The sequence below is a fragment of the Jaculus jaculus genome, chromosome 9 (genome assembly GCF_020740685.1).
Source record: "Jaculus jaculus isolate mJacJac1 chromosome 9, mJacJac1.mat.Y.cur, whole genome shotgun sequence".
Lineage (NCBI taxonomy): Eukaryota > Metazoa > Chordata > Mammalia > Rodentia > Dipodidae > Jaculus > Jaculus jaculus.
The window spans coordinates 86,455,190-86,461,189 of record NC_059110.1 but is presented as its reverse complement, the minus strand read 5'-3'; positions in this window follow the sequence as shown (position 1 = coordinate 86,461,189).

Here is a 6,000-nt window from a genome sequence, read left to right as displayed (position 1 = left end):
AAAACTTTAAAATACTCAAGCTAGAAATTGTAGAAGACACTAGGAAATGGAAAGACATCCCTTGTTCTTGTATTGGAAGAATCAATATTGTGAAAATGGCGATCTTACCAAAAACAATCTACACATTTAATGCAAGCTCCATCAACATTCCAATGGTGGGCTGGAGAGTTGGTTTAGCGATTATGGCTCATGCCTGCGAAGCCTTAGGATCTAGGTTCGTTTCTCTAGGTCCTATGTAAGCCAGATGCACACGGTGGCATATGCATGTGGAGTTTGTTTGCAGTGACTACAGGTGCTGGTGTGCCCATTCTCATTCTGTCTCTCTCTCCCTCTCTCTCTGTCTCTAATAAATAAATAAAAATAAAATCTTTAAAAAAAACCCAGCGCCAGATGTGGTGACACATGACTTTAATCCTAGCACTCAGGAAGCAGAGATAGGAGGATCTCCTTGAGTTTGAGGCCACTGTGAGGCTACACAGTGAATTCCAGATCAGCCTGAGCTCCAATGGCATTCTTTACACAAATAGGAAAAACAATCTAAAAATTCATTTGGAAGCATAAACAACCTCGAATATCTAAACCAATTTTTAGCAACAAAAATAAGGCTGGCTATATCACCATACCTGATTTTAACCTATACTACAGAGCCATAGTAGCAAAAACAGCATGGTACTGGCACAAAAGCAGATATGTAGATCAATGTAACAGAATAGAGGACCCAGATGTAAGTCCAGGTATCTACAGCCACCTGATCTTCAACAAAAATGCCAAAATTATTCACTGGAGAAAAGAACCTCTTCAGCAAATGGTACTGGGAAAACTGGATATGAATCTGTACAAGGATGAAGATAGATCCTTATCTCTCTTTATGCACAAGAATTAAGTCCAAATGAATCAAAGACCTTAATATCAGATCTAAATCTCAGAAACTGCTAGAGGAAAAACTAGGGGAAACCAACATATTGGTCTTGGCAAGGACTTTCTAAATATAACCCCAGTTGTTCAGCCAATAAAACCACAGATTAATCACTGGGACGTAGTGAAATTACAAGCATTTTGTACAGCAAAAGACAGTGTGAATACAGCAAAGAGGCAACCTACAGAATGGGAGAAAATCTTTGCCAGCTATACATCTGAAAGAAGATTAATCTCTAGGACATAAAAATAATTCAAAATATTAAATAATAAGAAAACGAACAACCCACTTAAAAAATGGGCCATGGGGGCTGGAGAGATGGCTTAGCGGTTAAGCGCTTGCCTGTGAAGCCTAAGGACCCCGGTTCAAGGCTCGGTTCCCCAGGTCCCACGTTAGCCAGATGCACATGGGGGCACACGCGTCTGGAGTTTGTTTGCAGAGGCTGGAAGCCCTGGCGCGCCCATTCTCTCTCTCTCCCTCTATCTGTCATTCTCTCTGTGTCTGTCGTTCTCAAATAAATAAATAAAAAATTAAAAAAAAAAAAGATTCTTTAAAAAAAAAAAGGGCCATGGGGCTGGAGAGATGGCTTAGCGGTTAAGCGCTTGCCTGTGAAGCCTCAGGTCCGAGGCTCAATTCTCCAGGACCCACGTTAGCCAGATGCACAAAGGGGCGCACGTGTCTGGAGTTCTCTGGCAGTGGCTGGAAGCCCTGGTGTGCCCATTCTCACTATCTCCCTCTTTCTTTCTCTGTCTGTTGCTCTCAAATAAACAAACAAAAAAAAAAAATGAATTTAAATCCTCTCTGTCTAACAAAAAGGGGGGGCCATGGAGCGGGGCCTGGTGGCACACGCCTTTAATCCCAGCACTCAGGAGACAGAGGTAGGAGGATTGCTGTGAGTTCAAGGTCACCCTGAGAATCCATAATGAATTCCAGGTCAGCCTGGGCTAGGGGAGACCCTACCTCAAAAACAAAAACAAAAAAAGGTCATGGAACTAAATAGAGAGATCTCAAAAGAAGAAACACCAGTGGCATATAAATATCTAAAAATATATTTGACATCCCTAGTCATCAGGGAAATGCAGATTAAAACTACGTTGAGATTCCATCTCACTCTTGTCAGATTGTCTACCATCATGAAAACAAATGACTATAACTGCTGGCAAGGATTCAGAAAAAGAGGAACCCTTCTACACTGTTGGTGGAAATGCAATCTGGTCCAGCCATTGTGGAGGTTCCTGTGACAGCTAAAAGTAGATCTACCATATGTCCTAACTATAGCACTCCTAGGCATATATCCTAAGGACTTGCCTCACTACCTTACAGATACTTGCTCAACTATGTTTATTGCCACTCTATTCACAACAGCTAGGAAATGAAACCAGCCTAGATGTCCCTCAACTGAAAAGTGGATAATGAAGATGTGGCACATTTATACAAGGGAGTTCTACTGAGCAGTAAAGAAAAATGATGTTATGAATTTTTCAGGAAAATGGATGGATCTGGAAAGGATTATACTTAAGTGAGGTAACCCAGGCACATAGAACCAAACGTCGCGTGTTCTCTTGCATATGTGGATCCTAGCTACAAACAACTGGACTTCGGTATGAGTAGGAAGAAAACTCAGTAGCAGAAGGCAGTAAGCTAGAAAGGAGATATAAAGAGAATATTAAGGGAGGGAGGGGGTGCCTAATAGGATGGTATTATATATATGTAAGTAGAAGAACAAATTAATAGGGTGAAAAGGTTTAAGTGAGGTTAGGAGAAGAGATTGAGTAAGGAAAGGTAGAGGGAGACCTAATCAAAATCTAAGAGGAGGGCTGGACAGATGGCTTAGCGGTTAAGTGCTTGCCTGTGAAGCCTAAGGACCCTAGTTCAAGGCTCGATTCCCCAGGACCCACGTTAACCAGATGCACAAGGGGGCACATGTGTTTGGAGTTCATTTTCAGTGGCTAGAGGCCCTGGCGCACCCATTCCCCCCCCCTTTCTCTCTCTATCATGCTCAAATAAATAAATAAATAAAAATTTAAAAATCTAAGAGGATATAAATAAGTCATATGGAAACCTACATTTTGGGACAATGGAACACACTTGGGAAACTGTTTTATTATTTTGGTTTTTCTCAAAACTGTATTTTTGTTTATCCTCTTCCAGGGACATAAAGTTTAGGTCGACCCGACCAACCCATATCTTGTGCCACCCGCAGCCTATCTTTTAGCCTATTTTTTATTTACTCCTTTCTGAATATACAGTTCAGGCTGTCCCCTACCTGTAGCAACCAGCTATTTCTTTACCAAGTTTATTTTAAAATTTTCCATCCTGCCTTTCATTCCCCACTTCTTTTTCTGAATAGTTCTAATCCTAGAACTTTTAATCTGTATGACATTCCAATCAAGCTCTATAATTTTATTTGAGGAACTTTAAACAAACTTATTTTAAGTAAACTTTATCTATGACAACAGGAACGTATGGTGTAGACAGTCTATTCCCCTTTTATTTCTCCCTCTCATGAGAAGACACTCCAGCTGCTTTAGGGGACTGGGTCGCAGACATCAGATCATTTACTACTTCCTGCTGAACGGGACACGAAGTAGAGACTTGTTGCAGTTAGAGAGTCTCTCCCAGAGAGGGGAACTATTTTAATGGACCACAGAGTGTAGTAAGATAATCTTGAAAGAGAACTTTGGAAAGAAAGAATAAAAGTAAGGAGTTACTGAGAAGTGAGCACACAGCAAACTAGTCTTTTTGTAGGTCGAGGGAATCCAGGTAGACAGGCTTGGATCATCTCAGGACCATCTGAGGATGAGCTGGCTGAGATTTTCTTTCAGAACTGTTCATTAAATGGCACAGTAGTATTTAACATGGCTTGTAAAACAGATGAGATGTTAGCAGAATTATCAGAAACATATACACAACATTTAATCTTGATAATAAAGAGCTATTGGGTGCCATTAAACGCTACATAAATATATATATTTTAGTCTCAGAACTTATTTATATATTTTAGATTTGAAAATAACCCTTTGAACATCTATAGTTGTTTTTCTTTATTATAGAATTAGAACTGTGGGGAAAAGATATCTTAATGTTTGTTTGTTTCCCCTCTTGAATAGCTCTTGTATTACTTAATAGGCCATTCATATATTTAAGGTATTTTTTATCTTTGGTTATACATTTCTCTCTGAGTGTTTAAGACCTTGCAGATAGCCAAAAGTTAATTAAGGATTAATTTTGGAGGTCATTAATGGCTCTCCAAAGAGACTTTAGGGACACAGGAGTAGCCCCATAGCTTACTGGTGTCTTTTGCCTGTTAGGATGAGTCAGGGCCATGCTGGCCAAGTAGTTTTCCCTTCTTTGGGAAGTCAGGAGGACTGATTGCTCCTCAATTGTGACTCTCCTGTTTCACATTGTACACCAGTTTTGTTTGGGTCTCCATATCCTCCCTTCTCAGGAAGACAGGTGACTTACCAGGGGGCCAGTGTAGAAGTATCCCATCATCTCCAGTGGCCTCATGACATGGGAGCATAGGCCAAAATATTGACACTTTTTACTACGATGATTCCAATTGGCTTTGGCTTCTACATAGGTGATTAACACACTTAGAAAGGAAGTTACACCAGCCTGGATGTACATACATATAGAGCACATTTAATTACTGAAATAGACTTAACTAAAGAATGGCACAGGGCTTCTAAAATCATTTTGTCCTAACTTTAAAATTTTTGTTGTACTGTGGTAGCATAAGCCATATATCTGAGGTATAGAAAGTAGGCACATCTCATATTTTAAATATCCAACATTTAGCCGGGCATGGTGGCGCACGCCTTTAATCCCAGCACTCAGGAGGCAGAGGTAGGAGGATCGCCGAGTGTTCGAGGCCACCCTGAGACTACATAGTGAATTCCAGGTCAGCCTGAGCCAGAGTGACACCCTACCTCGAAAAACAAAAAAACAAAGCAACAACAACAACAAAAATATCCAACATTTATAAATATAGGCAGAACTTGTTACCAGTCTTTAAAACAGTACCAGTTGATTTACAAACTTAACTCATTTAACCTAGAAAACAAGTAAGACAGTATAAGGTCTTAGCACCTGTGTGAAAACATCTTTGATTAGTTCAGATACCTGTGTGGGTACAAATTACCTAGAGAACATTGGAAACAGAACCATGGAGCTTGAATTTTTTTCTCCTTTTTTCTCAGATGAGAACCATTGTTTGAGCATGAGGCTGTGCCCTAAAGTAGGGAATATGTCTTAAGGGTTAATTTTGTTATAAGCATTGGACTTAAGATGCCAAAATTGAAACAGTTACTTTACATACAACAGAGTAGAATCTGGTCTTTTCTGAGCCCAAACAGCTAGCTAAATATTAACATAATCCTTGATAAATCTTCTTGAAAGAAAAAACATTATTTGACAACCAGTCATTTTGGCTTAAACTTGATAGCTATTGATTTCATGCACCACAGAAATTTTTATTATCATAAAACAATTTCATGTTTTACCCATGACTTAAATTTGATAAAGCTCAAGCAAACTATCCCAACATACTTTAGCCCGAAAATTTCTTTCTTTTTCACATCCGCACACCTTTATCTACATACTTTAACATTCTGATCTAAGTACCACTCAAAAGGCATTTTTAACAAGCACTCTATGTCCCAACATTGAAAAATTCCTTCCCAGTTTCTTTCTTTTTGGGGCATTTGCAAACCCAACATCCTCTTTCCTTGTAATACGTACATTGATCCTTCTCAAGGGGCTTCCTAAAGCCCTCAGGTTCCTTTTTCCTTGTTTGCCTGTTGCCCAAGTACCCTGGCTGTCTAAGTCTTCCTGATCCTGATGCTCTTTTTTTTTTTTTTCCTCCTATCACTGCAGCCAATATCCTACTTTAGTTCCTTTCTTGTCTCCTTTCCCGTTTATTTTCTCTCTCTTCTGCTTCCTTTCTTTTTCTGTCTTTCTTTTCTTCTTCTCTCTCTCTCTCTTATGATAAACCTTTTTAGCTTCCTTAATTATGTCTGTCAAAGCTAGATCTTGTAAACCCTCCAGACGTTGTAATTTCTTTTTAATGTCTGGAGCGGACT